The following is a 14,397-nucleotide window of genomic DNA, read 5'->3' as shown; positions in this document are numbered from 1 at the left end:
GGGAGGGAGGGAGGGAGCGAGCCCGCCCTGCGCATGCGCCGCCCGCTCCCGGCCGGAGGGGCGGGGCGGGTGGAATGTCAGCGGCGCCGCTATTCGCGGAGAGGCCGTACGCCGCTTTTTGTGCGTAGGGGCCGGGGCAGGCGAGGGAGCGGGCGCTGCGCCGTTGGCGTAGCGTTATTGTGAATGGAGCGGGCGGCGGGGCGGGGAGGATGATGTCAGCCTGCGAATGTCAACAATGTAGCGATTGAGGGGCGGGGGCGGCGCTGGGCCGGGGCGCGCGAGGCGGCGGCGGCGGCGGGCGCGGGCGGGCGGCAGAGCCGGGCAGCAGCGGCCGCGGCAGCAGCGCAGCGCCGCCTTCCCTCCTCCGCCTCCGCCGGGCTGCCACCGCCGCCGGCCCCGGGTGCCGCTCCGGCAGCGACACAGCCGCCGCGGTGCCGCTCCCCCCCCCCCGCCTCCCTCCCTCCCACTCTCCCTCCCTCCGCTGCGGCTTTCTCTCCTCCTCCGGCCCCCCTGCCAGCCCCCTCCTCCCTCCCTTCCCCCTTTATTTTTCTCCGCAAGACTTTGGCTCTGGAAGCAGCTGGTTCAAAGCAATCGCCATGTGATGAGCGTCTGGGTCGGGGTTTTTTTTTTCCTTTGGGGGGGGGAGGGTGCAGGTTTCTGACTGCAGAGAAATATTAATAAGAATTTCCGAAACAACAGCAGCAGCAACAACGAGAGCAACCCCCCCCCCTCCCCAAACCTCCTCAGCCGTAACAGCCTTCCCCCCCCCCGCCCCGCCCCACGGCCTCCCCCCCGCGCCCCCAGGCTGCAGCGAGAGGGGCGACCCCCGAAAGTTGCGCGGAGGCGAGGTGAGTGCGCCTGTTCCGCGGCTCGGCAGCCCCGCCGGGGAAGGGGAAGGCGGGGGGGGAGGGGGGCGAAGTTTGGGGGGAGGCTGGACGGGAGTGGGGGGACAGCGTGTTTTTTCCCCTCCTCCTCCTCCTCCTCCCCGAGCAGCTGTTGCGCGGGGTTCGGCGGGGGGCTGCGGGCTTTGCAGGAGCGCTTATTGCTTATTCCTTAAAGTGGGAAACACGCGCGTTGCGTAACGGGGAGCGCGCGGCAGGCGCCCGAGTCTGCCCGTGTCCGTCTGCGCCACGCTCCGCGCTTCCCCGCGCTCCGCTCCGCACCGCGCTCCGCTCCGCACCGCTGCGCAGCGGCGGGCAGGCCGGCAGCCCCCAGCCCCCGCCACGGGCCGTCCCGGTGCCTGCCCCCGGCCCCGCCGCCGCCGCCACCTGCAGCCGCTCGGGGCAAGCGGGCAGCGCGCCGCACGGCCGGGCGTGCGCCGTCCCCGCCGCGTCCCCCACCCCCGCTTTCGTGGGTCTGGAGGGAGATGCGAACTCCGATAACAGTTTCTTGGATCGTTAAAACGTAGCGAGTCGGCGAGGCAGTGCGCCGCGAAGACGCTGGCTGTCATGAAAGACGCTGAGTGTGAAATCATGCCTCTCCTTTTGTGGAGCGGGCTATTTTTGTAATGCAGCGGGTGTCTTGCTTAAAACGCTTCAGCTATCGTGGGATCGTCGTGCCCTTGCTGCTGAAGCCCCGGCAGCTCCGGAGTAAACCGCGTTTTTCATTCTTTAATAATAAACGTGAGGCAGGGGTGAGGTCTTACTAGAATTATTCTTTAGGATGTTGGAAAGGTTGGGAAATTACAATGTTGCTGTTTGCTCTAGTTGAAGCCGTGTCAGTGTTTTCGTGATGAAAGCCCATTTTCGAAGACTTTGGAACTGTCGCTAAAGTTGTGCATATTTTAATTTGGTATTCTGGGGCTCGAGCTAGAAACGAGTCGGTTTTTTCAGGCTGGGAATTGTCTGAGATTCTGCTGGAGATGGTGGAATGCTCTGCAGTTTGAAGAGGGTGGTGGTGCTTGGGTAAATAGACTTCTTCAGATATGTAAATACTGAAATTTGAGATAATTGCGTTTGATGAGATGGATAGAATAAAACGATAAGGTGGTGTATTAAGCTGTTGTCTATGGGGCTGTTGTAGCAACAGCCTGAAACCGGTGTTTTAGGAGTCTTTACATCTGACAGATAGCATTACAAGCCCACATCTGAAGTGGAATTTTTCTTTTAAAAGCCTGTGTTGCCTTTTGTATCCACCCGCCTGCCCCCCGTCACTGGGATCTGGGCACTTGTGCAGCAAAATGGATCGGCGTTGTACTTCCCTGCGGTGTATTGAACCTGTGCTTTCAGCATTGTTTTTCACATTTGACTCCCCAGCTTCAAAGGCTGTTCTGAAGGTGCTCTGCGAGAAATGGAAGGAAGCCGTGACTAATTGGAAAAGTAGAGGATTGAAAGATCAGGGTCGTAGGTCTAGTTTTCCTGTTAGTTTGCTCTGTAATGCTGGACGAGCCATTCAAACAGATGTACGCCAGTACACTGAGCTGTCAAGTGGGCAAGAAAGGTCCCTAGTGATTTTGCAGATAGGGTGGTTGTCAAGATATTTAGAGGTCTTTTGCAGAAATGCTCCACAGAAGCAGAGTCTGCATTTCTGGGCGGTGCTGGGCAACGCCGCTGTGTAATTTGTGCTTAAACAACTAAATTTTTTGAAAACTTTTACAGTTGTGAGGATTAGATGGGAAAGGTGCGCACAGAAGGTGCACGACTGATGCACATGCAGACAGATCCCAACTGGCTAATCATCAGCAATTGTTTATGCCCAGATATCTCACACTGGGAAGCAGTGCTAGGACAGGTGTTCGTAGTCCTTTTCTGACCTGGAGGTCATCTCGAATGTGTGTTGGTATTAACGTCATGCACGCTGGCAGGATGCGCTGGTGGTGTAGGTGGGACACCCTCCTCTCCTTCCCTCTTTGCTTTCTGTCATTTGTTCTGCAGCAAGAAAACATCGGCTGTTCGCTCTTCTGTGCTGGACATGAAGAAAAGTTAAGAGATAGCACCCGAATTGCTAGCTGAGAATAATGGTCCAAATCCCAGTAAATAGGTGTTGACATGGTGCTCCTAATATGAGGAGATTCTGGTAAATCTTTGACATTGTAGAAGACCTGAGACTCATTGCAATCAATGAGTTTAATAAAATCCTCATACGGTATAGCAATCTTGCGTATGTCTTTCTGTGTGCGCGCAATTAATGACAAAGAGAGCTGAAAATAAAGCCCCGTATAGACGGTGTGTAGTGTGGAATATGTGACAGAAGTTGCTTGCCTTTGCTTATTTTAAAACTTTCATTGCTTGATTTTTTGTTCTGAAGTGCAGTGGCTGTTTTTCTTAACGAGGCTGCAGTGTGATTGCCAATTAGTTATTTTACTTAAGGTTTTCTCTAAAAATATCACCAGCGATGAAAAAAAGTAAATCGGTGATAGCTTTTTTTTTTTCATTTTAAAAATCCAAGAAGAATAAAAAGAGATGTTTTCTCATTGTGTGCCTGTGATATTCTTTTTGGTTAGGACTTCACATACGCACAGATAAAGAGGAGTCCTCTTAGAGTGTAGCTAAGAGTCGTTTATGGCACTAAGCTGAAAAATGAGATGTGTAACATTAATATATGCAAAGTAATCATTTCAGTAGTAATGACATTTTTATGTAATAAACTGTTGGTGTAAATTGAATAACACTTATTTTGTGACGTGAACAGAGTCTCTTGTGATTTTAATTTAGGTAGTATGAACATGGTTTATATATTCAAATCAAAATGTACATGCCTTTTCACTCAAAGGAATGCTCTCTGAATGGCTTCTCAGTTTACAAGTTGCATGAACATACCTGTAGTGTTTAGCAGATCTGACTGACATTTGAAGGCATGCATGCTTCCATCTTTCACCTCTGGGTCTGAATTTCCTGTTCAGCTCATTTTGGATGTGATGGTCATGTATTAGTGGTTTCTGGGTTGAACTATGTTAGGGGAAATATACCAGTCATTCTATTAATGTGTTGAAGAAAATTTGGATTTAAACTTAAAGCTTTCTCTAAGTCCCAGTTAGTCCTGCTGTTTTCAGTGTTCCTCCTGACTACAAATGCTTTAAGAAAAGGTGGAAGAGAGTCTTTCTGATACTGCAGTTCTGATCTTTGAGGAGGTGCCTAAATGATTTTCTTGTAGTAGCTGAATGGACAGTAGATTTCTACCCCCAGTAACTCCCTAAGGTTTTCCAGAGTAGTGCTCAAAATACCTGTTCAGCTTTTTACAAAAAATGGTCATCATTCCTTTAAATTCAGCCAAAAGACATTAACCTTGGCAGCTGTCTGAATATTATGCATTCATTTGAAGCTTGCATCAAGAAGATGTAAAATGTATGAATATTGCCAGCTGAGTTGCGATGTGTTAGTTTTGCCTTTTAGTTAGGCAGAAACATCTTTGTGGTGGATTGAAAAGAGCACTACTTACTGTGCCACTCTTGGACTATGAATTATAATTTTAAAGCAGGCAAGCAGTGGAATGCATACAAATGCCTTTGTGGCCAGTGATGGACTCAAAGCTCCTGAGTTACTAGAACTAATGGTATTGATCAAAGAGCAACCACATGTTCAGAACAGGTAAATAAAAAGGAACAAGGGAATAAGTTCAGAAAAACCTTTATGCTAAAAGTTTACATGTACGGCAGAACTTCGATCTGTCAAAAATCGGGCTCAGAAGACTCCTCTGTTTGATGGTATTGATCTTTATGCAGAAAGAGCCACAGCAACAACCTGAAGAACACCAGCTGCGCTGCACTGGCACCTCAGCAGATGGATAGATGTGTCCCCGTTTGGCTTGAAACAGGCTGCCTACAAAAAGCTCCTAATGCGGTGGGGGCTGAACTGCAGCTCCTGTGTGGGTGAGGGGGCTGCCCCTCCGTGCACAACCCCTCATCCCTCCCCGATCTCCTCTGCCTCTGCTCCCCCTTTGCTGTTTACACCCGCTTGGTGCAAACCTGCCCTCAGACCACTTTAGATTCAGTGCCTCAAAGGAAGGAGAGAAGGAGGTGGCGGTGGCTGCAGGGGCAAGAGGCACCGGGACCTGAGGTACGCTGTTTTCTTCTCCTTTTTAGTTTGAAAGTTGACCTAAAAGGGTCAGATCCTCCCGGATTTATTCCCAAGACCTATAATTTGCATACAGCTTGACCGATAACTTTCTCTGCTATTATATCAATGGAACAGATGCTTGAAAAGCTGTTAGGAACGAAAAACCTGGGAATTTTCTGTTTACCTCTAGTAGGAGTTGAAATGGAAGCTGGAAGCTTATTTTTTTGCTCCTGAGCTTTGAAAACACTCAGCCAGGCTGTGATGAGTAGATGGGTTTTGGTGCATAGGTTCAAAAGGAGTCTCTCCGCTAAGAAAAACAGGAACTGTTTACTGCTTGTCACCGTGCAGGGCTTCTGGGCTGTGGAGAACCAATTTTGTTTTTTGAAAAGAGGAAAAGCAGTTATGTCTGTTTAAATAAACAAAATAACCCTTGAGACTTAATCATAGCTACTTATTATAGCTCACATCCACTGAGGTTTTTTTTTTTTCTTTATTAGTGATCGCTTTAAAATTTAAACCTGAACTAGGAAAACAGGAACTGTAGGTGTGGAGGTGTTCCTTTGCCCCGATTTGCATGCAGCCTGTTTTTTATTTAGTGGGTAGGTGTGTTCAGTGTATTTGAGAGCAATTGAACATGTCAGCACTTTCCTACAAGCTGCTCTTGCTGACTCACGTGTCTGGTGCAGCTTGGAGCTACCCTCGCTATAAACTATCCACAATAGGAGGCGCAGGCAGAGAGACTGTCACTGCCGAGCCATTGTTCAAAGGTTATTTTCAGTTCTCCGGTCACTGCTTTGCTGTGGTTTTCTTCCCCAGTAATATAAAAATTTTGCCAGGCTGCTGTTCTGCTAGGTGCATAGTGTAAAGTAGAAATTCATTGCACCGCTGTGGAGCTTGCACTCGAAGTGCATCTAGATGCTACAGATGTTCAGCAGGATTAAACCTCTGGGATTTATTTTGTTTCTTTTTTTGTGAATGGGACGCTACCAAAAAAAGTCCCCCTGAGCATTGTTCCCAATCTGGATATGGCAAGTCCAGCGTATGAATTGTATTTTCCCTTGCCAGTTGCAAGCTGTACGGTCTCCTACCCTCCACCCCCTTTATGGCAGAAATTTTCTTCAAAGCCAGCAAGGAATTCTGATAGTTTTAGCTATCTTTAATTTTTAGAGTTTTGCTGTTTCTTAGTCTGGTTTTTATCTCCTGTGTGGCAATAACGCTGGCCGCTAGCGTGAAAGGATTCCTTCATTTGCATGAAGATGAAAACTTACGCTCTCGTACAACTGCTTCTTTATTTACAGACTCTATTCTGATTACTCATAAGGATCCTAAAACGATAGCTCCTGCTGACTGATGATTTTTTAACTGAGCTTGTTGTGGTTTTTTCTCTTCCCTCCTTTCTTTTTCCTTTCTTAATTGATCACAAAAGCCTTTGCAGAAGCGGAGTGAATTACCCATCTGCAGTTCTGGATTGACTGTCACGGAGTAGTCGTCTTTTGTGTATTTTTCTTCTTTTTGTGGAAAGGGGCGAAAAATAAGCGTTCTCTAAAAGTGTGATAAACAAAATCAGCTGGTATAAACCAGCTTTTAATAACAGTAAGGTGAGTTCTTGTCACTTGTTTTGTTTTTAGTCAACTACTTGGACCAGTAATGAATAGAAAACCACATTCAGAGCTTTGTAACACATGAAGAAAATGGGTGTTCTTGGTTTCCGCCAATACAAATGACTCATCAGTATCAGTAGGGTTTCTACTTCTAATAATAAAACTGTGGAAGACCTTTAAAACTTATGGAAGCTTTAGTGATTTGCTGTGCAACAGTGAAAGGTCTCGTACCCTCCAAAAAAACCCTAATCATACCACTGCTTGCGGTGCCAAAATCTTCCCTTCTCCTGTCTCCTCGGTGTTTCGCGTTTTACCGCAGTGAGTGTTGCCGACACTTAGCCTCGATGTCAGAGATGCGCATCTGGAAAACATAATCTATTTATGTTGAGTGGGGGAAGACTTGGCACACTACCTCATCTTGCCGAGCTGCTGTTCTCCACCTCTCTTCCACTCCGGTGAAGAGAGGACAGTAAGATTGCTGAGTGACCTGTATTGCTGTTTGAGCTGGGATCAGAGGATCCAGAGAGGAAAGTAAACAGAAAACAGGAGGTGAAGAATAAACGACAACTGCAGGATGTGTCTGTCATTACCTAGGAGGAAACGCACGTCTTCCAGTACTGAAAGTGATACTGAAAAAAGGGCAAATCAGAAAGTGATCTATTAAATTCTTCTCTTTCTCTCTCTTTTTTTCTTTTTTCTTTTTTTTTTTTTTTTTAAGTGATAGTTTTCAAATGTGCTGGCATCCTTTTAGCTGTTTACCTATGAGGCTGAAATCTTTCTGTAAAGACTCTGCCCCATGTTCAGTGCAATGAAGCAACCCCTAGCGCATGCTGCATTTTGTTTGAGACCCTACGGTGTAAACACAAGGTTATTTTGTTTTCATGTAAGCAGAGCATGCCCTCCATGCTGTTACAGTATATCACATTTTAATTCTTTTATGCAAGGTGTTCTGCTTTTAGTGGTAGTCCGATCGTGTCTCCTGATCTGCTGCATTGATATACGATGTTGCTGCCTGCTTTCAAGTTGCGTGTGTTGTTACAAGATTTAAAGACTATAAATGAGGCAGAGCTAGTCTTTTCCTCCCTGTTAGAGTGAAATTTCCAACATTTATGAAACCTCCGTGTTTACTTTCTCTGTTGTTGCAATATTTATACGAGTAAGTTATTCCTTATAAGGATGCGATGGTTCTTTGTTTCTTATTATTCTATTTTAAAAGCAGAGTGGGCTTTTTACAAAATCCATTCTGGGGCAGATCATCAGTAAATCTAGACCTATCCCAGCTCCCTCAGTGTCAGCGGGCATCTTTTACCACTAAATATTAAATATATTTATGTAGCTAATTTGGATTGTGCTGAAATACCTTTGTTAGTTTCTTGTGTAACCAGACTATGATGGAGAATCTTTGTCTTGTAGCTTCTTACTGGGAGAGGCGCACTAAAAATAGAGGCGCAGAAGCCTGTGGAGATATAACTTTGAAACATGTGAAAATCCAGTTGTTTGTTACATGGCAACAATAAGAAAGATTTTACTATTTTCAGATTGGTGTTGCAGAAAAGGCCAACTCCCGACTTAAGGGATTTATTTATGAACAGTTCTTACTGAAGTTCACGGAAGAATAATCGGTAAGGACTGCAAAATATGGTGTCAGTGGTTATTCAGCGTTCAAGGGGACATAGGTTCAGCGCTCTGATTTCAGCTTGTCTTTAGAAAATCTTGCCATCGGAAGTGTCATGAGGGTTGGGTCATGACGAATGAATAACGCCTCTAAATCTCATCCATGTTCTGAGCTCTGCTGACTCGGAAACGGGATGTGTGTCCAAAATCACTGAGGGCTGGACCTGTGAAGGGCAACAGATGCTGTCGCTACTGAATTTTGAGACTGTGATTCCGCTCTGCATCATCTCCTCTCCTTTTGTTGTGGTTGCCCTGGCACCTGTCTCGTCCCACAGTGGGCTAGCCCTGAGAGCTAAATTGGCAGAAGGTTATTCATTGTATGTGTAGGGTTAGTTTTCTGCTGGTTGAGTTTACTGCAGGGTCTGGCAAGGACCTGAGTGAGGGATCAAATTAAACCAAAATTTGTTAAAAGACCTAGAGCTGACCATCGGACACCTGGTCCCCAAAGTGCAATGACCATCACAGCATCATGCCCCATCTCCTGAGGGTCACTCTTGTCTTGCTTTTGCAATGTGGTGGTACTGCAGAAAACCATTAGCAGCCTGACCTGTAGCTTGGCAGTAAGAGCTTGCTGCCAGGGCATGATGAGAGGTTTGGGCTATTTAATTTTGGCTTGTGTTTGCAACAGACAATTGAAAGAAACGTTAGAGGAAAACAGAACTCAATCAAGCAAGTCTTCTGCGTTAACAAAATGCAAAAGTACTATCTTTTGCAAATATTCAAGTAACTGTTGTTATTCCCACCTGATTCTGGTTGCTCCTGGCCTGATGTGACCTGGTTGTGTCACCTGTCTTCCAGCTGTGATGAGCTCTCCTGAATTTAGATTTTAAACCTAAGTTATAGCTGAGGAGATGAGGAGACCTGGTGACTGTGAAGAGCTTTTTGAACCAGGTGGCTGCAATCCTAGACCCTCAGGTCTTCCTTGCAACCTTTCATCACTCTGGGGATGATGGCAAGTGTGTGCACTTAGAGATGTTGAGTAACGGGTTCAGCAGATGATCAGAGCGGCTTGAATTTGCTCAGGTGAAGGAGAGAGTCTAACCTCGTCCTTTATAACAAGAGGATAAAGTTAGGAGCTGGTAACCCCTTGGGCTGCTGGGTGCAAACAGGAGGTCCTGCTTGGCCGTGCGCTTGTTGGACTTTGCTGAGCTGATTCAACTTTCCAACCTAGCACATGTCAATTTACCATTCTCTTAGCCCTGGCTAATTTTCTAGACAATGAGTAAGACCCCAGGTCCAAAGAGCAACCGAGCTAAAACAGGGGAGACAGTGGGAGCAGGGGGGACGCAGGGCGTTTGCCAATTGGCAAACCCAGATGCCCTCGAGCCGTGGCACGTAGCTTCACCCTGCGTGGCTGCTGGAGCCAGTCGGCCGTTGTTTGGGAGGGGGACGGCGCTGCCGCCGTTCTCCTGTGTTCCTGAGCAGCACCGGTGGTGACTTTATGCAAAGCTGAATGCTGGCCATGCATATTAGGCAAACTTTTGGCCAGAACTCAACTAGCAAAAATCAGTGTCTGCAGACCTTTGGTTATGTCCTGCTCTTGAGCTGGGAAACCTAAATTCTGCTTCAGGTCAACTTCAGGTATCTGCTGTGCCTGAGGTGCTTCTGTGTGTTGAACCTGTAACCTGCCAAATGCTTCTGACTCTGCTCAGCGATTTAACTTCATTTCCAATCCTTCATTTATTCCTGTGACTGTTATTAAATATGTACTGAGGGGAAGTGTGATGCAGAATTCTTTTTACAGAAATCCAAATTAATTGATCGTGTGAAGTAATCGTGAGGCATGTCAGTGAGCTAACCCCAATGTAAAAGTCACGGTAAATTATAAAGTTGTTGCGTAGTTTGTCGTAGCTGGAAGTTCACAGGCAGTGCAAATATAAGCACTCTGCAAGGAAATTTTTTGTTTGTCTTTTTCCCCTTCTTGTTCCTCTTCATTTGTCTTATTATTAGACTAAAAGTAGAGTCAGTGATTCATTCAGTAATCTGTTTCTTGGACAGTTAGTCATCTGCCAATTTGTGTTAACTTTCCACTTTGTTCAGAAAGTGAGTAATGCTTAACGCACTAACCACCAAATTCCAAGCTTAAAAAGCTGTGAGCATCATTCAGATCATCTCTAAACTTTCTCTTCAAAATTTTTACCATTCCGTAAGATCAAAGCAAGTAAGGTCTGCATGCAGTGTGCTACAGCTACAGTCCAATTGTTTTGTCTAGCCCCAGTTATTAAAGCAAAACACAAGGTTGCAAATGTAATACACAAGTTCTGTTGTACACCAACCCGTGTATTACTTAATCAGTGTAATGCTTCTTGTTTTTCTTCGCAGCAACTACTTTCAACAGATAAATATTGCCTCCTTATTTCCCTCCCCAGACTGCCACGACTTTGTTAATTTATATTGTTCCCTACCTCAACAAATTGTGATGCTATCAAGACCAATTTAGTGAAAATAGCTTGCAAGGAAAGCTGGAATTGGTGTCAGCTGTCTGCTGCAAATGTTTCTGGTGCTTTTCATGATTCTTTTTGGTCGGAAAAAAAAGATTGTGCTGTTGAAGTGTTATCTATATAGAACTTGAAGCTATAAACCTGTTATGGTTTAACTTCAGCTGGCAACTAAGCCCCACCCAGCTGCTCGCTCATTCACCCCACAATGGGATGGGGGAGAGAATGGGAAGAGTAAAAGTGAGAAAACTCATGGGTTGAGATAAAGACAGTTTAATAGGTAAAGCAAAAGCCGCGCACACAAGCAAAGCAAACCAAGGAATTCATTCACTGCTTCCATCGGCAGGCAGGTGTTCAGCCATCTCCAGGAAAGCAGGGCTCCATCACGCGTAACGGTGACTTGGGAAGACAAACGCCATCACTCCGAATGTCCCCTCCTTCCTTCTTCTTCCCCCAGCTTTACATGCTGAGCATGACGTCATATGGTATGGAATATCCCTTTGGTCGATTGGGGTCAGCTGTCCCGGCTGTGTCCCCTCCCAGCTTCTTGTGCACCCCCAGCCCACTCGCTGGTGGGGTGGTGTGAAGAGCAGAAAAGGCCTTGACTCAGTGTAAGCACTGCTCGGCAGTAACGAAAGCATCCCTGTGTTATCAGCACTGTTTCCAGCACAAATCCAAAACACAGCCCCATACTAGCTACTGTGAAGAAAATTAACTCTATCCCAGCCAAAACCAGCACAAAAGCCTTCCTATAGCGATCAGGTAGGTATTTTGATCTCAAGGTGATGCCAGTCATTTCTGAAGATGAACACAGTACTTGTTTGAATCACTTGAGAATTTTTAACTACCTTTTTCTTTCTTGTGGAAACTAGAGTAGCGTAAAGAGTAACAAGGTCAGTAATGTCATGGGAGAACTTTATAGGACCAAAGTCTTTACAGTCTGCTCTAAAATAACATGAAAGGGCTGACTACCACGCTCAGCAGCAAAGGAATTCAAAGTGCAGGAGAGACTTGAGTGCTGTGGGGAGGGTGTGCATGCACGGGGGGTAGGGTGAGGTGGGGGTGGTAAACATGGGTACCAAAAGTGGTTTGCTTGGCCCGACACTTTCCTTGTTTCTTCCGCAGGCATCTGTCATCCTCCTCTGCAACTTCAGTCCATTTCTTGCAGCGAAGTCGTCACCTCTGTGTGTAATTATCCTGTGGTGCAGATGGTTTTAGGGTGTCCCTGGTGCCACAGTTCTGTAAACAGGCAATGTGAAAGCCAGTGGATGGGAAGGAATAGCCTTTGGTTGTAGGGTCTGTAGGCAGCCTGTGGCCGCCTCCTGCTGCAGCGTAACGGGGTCAGAGCAGAAGTCTGTCATGCTCTGCTATTGTCAGAATAAGAAAAAAATTATTTGGCCTTGAGGAAAAGGTAGGGGAAGATCCATTTCCCCGTTCCTAGAATCCAATTCCAGTCCGCGTAAATACCCAAAATGTCCTGGTAGCCACATTCCAGTGTGAAGAATTATGGCTTCTGAAAGGTTTTTCCGTGCAGTCTGATTTGGCACACCAGTGAGGTTGAGTAGTTTGGTTAAGCTTTGGACAAACAGCCATACTGGGGATGCTTATTTGAACATCAGCCTTTGAGATTTGCCCATCCTGATTACCTGCAGATTTTCCAACATCAGCAGTGTTAGTTAATGCGCTTGCCTCTTTGGACTGATTGCAACTATCGTATTTCAAACATTACTTGTTTCTGGTTCGGTCTTAGTTTCAGCTGTTGAACTTTACTTTTCAGGAATGATGCTGGGTTGGAATTTGAAAATTTCTTGGATATGTCTGCCACTCAGTTGGCTCAAGTGTGAGTGAAGCTTTCACCTGCTTTTGGTTGAAAGGCATCCGGGAGCCAACCTCTACGAGTGCTGCTCCCCTGCCTGATTTCAAACAAAAAAATTAAACCACGTAGGATTGCATATGGAGGGACCCAAAAGCCGTACTAGAATAGCCTGAGAAACTCTCTCTGTAAGATTAGCATATTATGAAATTGCTCCCTTGTTTTCCAGACTCAAAATTTCCACCTTCCTAGGAGGCACTGAACCCGCGGAGGCGGCTCAGCTGCCCGCTGCAGCCCCTGCCGTCGGTGGTGCAGGCGGCTGAGCCTGTGGCCCTCCTGCGCTCTGCCGAGAGGGAGCTGCTGATGGGCGCCCGGTCGGCGGAGCCATTGGCTGCCGAACCCCCGCCGCTCTCCCCCACCCCACGTAGGACCTCTGTGCCCACACCAGCATTGCTCTTAGGTTTCTGATTTAAACCTTCAGAGCATTACGAAGGAGCTTGCCTCCTTGCTGGTTTTGGGGTGGGGGGAGAGAAGAGCAAGGGCTGAGGTCGGCGGTGCAGCTATTGGTTGGGTTGGGTGCGCTCCGTGCGCCTGTGACTCGAGCAATGGCTGATTCACTGCCTGCAGTTGGTTTGGGTTTTGGTTTTGTTTTTTTTTTAAGGAAGTAATCCGCCCAGAGGTGAGAACTGGTGCCGTTTCGTTGGATTATGAGTAAACCAAAACTGTGAGGAATGCCTTTGCTTCCAGCCTTTTGCTCCTGACCTCCGGCGGTCAACACCAGGCGACAGACCTTGAGTGCTGAACTGGCGCCAGAGGAGACGGGCACCTGCCTTTCACAGGGGTGCGCAGCGTTCGGGGGATCGCTGAATTGCCGGGTTTGGCACCTGGACGGGGCAGAGGAGGCTGCAGGATTTATGGCTGTACTTGGTCTATCACCTGGCACAGCTGCTTTCTTTGGCTGGTTAAGAGACTGTGGGGTGAAGGAAAGATGACCAGGTGCCCGAGACCCTGTAGCTGTTGAAACCCAGATAAGGGCAGTGTTGACTGTTGCGAAGCTGAAATCTTATTCGGGGCATTTTTATCTGAGGAATTTTTTTTTTTCCTCCTTTTTTTTTCCCTGCTCACCTTCCATTTGTTTCCTGACTGTAAAGTTTAGGACATTCCCATGAAGACGGGCACACCGGCGTCGTCCTCCTGCGCAGAGAGGTGCCCGAGGCGGCGCAGCCGGGCGAGGTGCTCCCGGGTATTTATAGAGGGGTGTCTCCCGCCCCGACCCGCTCTGCAGGTGTGCTGCTCAGTCGGTTAAAGAAACCGCGGGTTGAAATGATCGCCGGGGTGAAACAGTTTACAAATAGCTTTTCAGTGTTTGTTTTTAACTCCTTCCCCACCCATGGGCCCCTCCTCCGGCGTATTGGCGAGGCTGAAATGGCTCAAGGACGGAAAGTTGTTGTTGCAGAATATGCAAAGCGTCCCGAGAGTTTCCAGAGGACCCTCGAACAGCGAGTTGCTTTCCTAATGGCAGAGATCCCGCACCTCTTCCTTCCCCGAGCCCCACTTGTTCCCTTCTGCTCCTTTCTTATTTGGGGTTTAGGGGAGTTAACCTTGTTTTTCTGTGGCTGCTGGGGTTTTTTTTGGGGGGGGGGGGGGGTATTGCATGTTTTTTTGTTTTTTTTTAAGGGCTGACAACTGATGAAAAGATACTGATAGCAACGTATTTGAAGCTGGTGGAGGCAGGGTGCGCTTCTGGCACCTGCGAGGAGAGCCCCCGAGCCAGGTCCTGCTGCCCGGGCACCGGCTCCCAGACTGCCCAGCAGCGCGGTCCCTGCAGCCGGGCACCTTCTCTCAGGCACTTGGCGAGTGCCCTTTTTGCCCTAATT

At 47.4% G+C, this 14,397-nt stretch overlaps 1 protein-coding gene across 1 annotated transcript in view; it reads left to right on the top strand.

The window, feature by feature from the left end:
• The first annotated feature begins 546 nt into the window (after positions 1-546).
• BACH2 (BACH transcriptional regulator 2) overlaps positions 547-14,397 on the top strand; it is a 193,445-nt gene continuing 179,594 nt past the window's right edge. Inside the window, exon 1 of the mRNA XM_075145492.1 lies at positions 547-848. The gene's annotated coding sequence lies outside the window, so the exon portion shown is untranslated. The remainder of the gene's footprint in view (positions 849-14,397) is intronic.

This window comes from Calonectris borealis, chromosome 3 (genome assembly GCF_964195595.1).
Source record: "Calonectris borealis chromosome 3, bCalBor7.hap1.2, whole genome shotgun sequence".
Lineage (NCBI taxonomy): Eukaryota > Metazoa > Chordata > Aves > Procellariiformes > Procellariidae > Calonectris > Calonectris borealis.
Note: the sequence above shows the minus strand (reverse complement) of the source record. Positions and strands in the feature narration are given on the sequence as shown.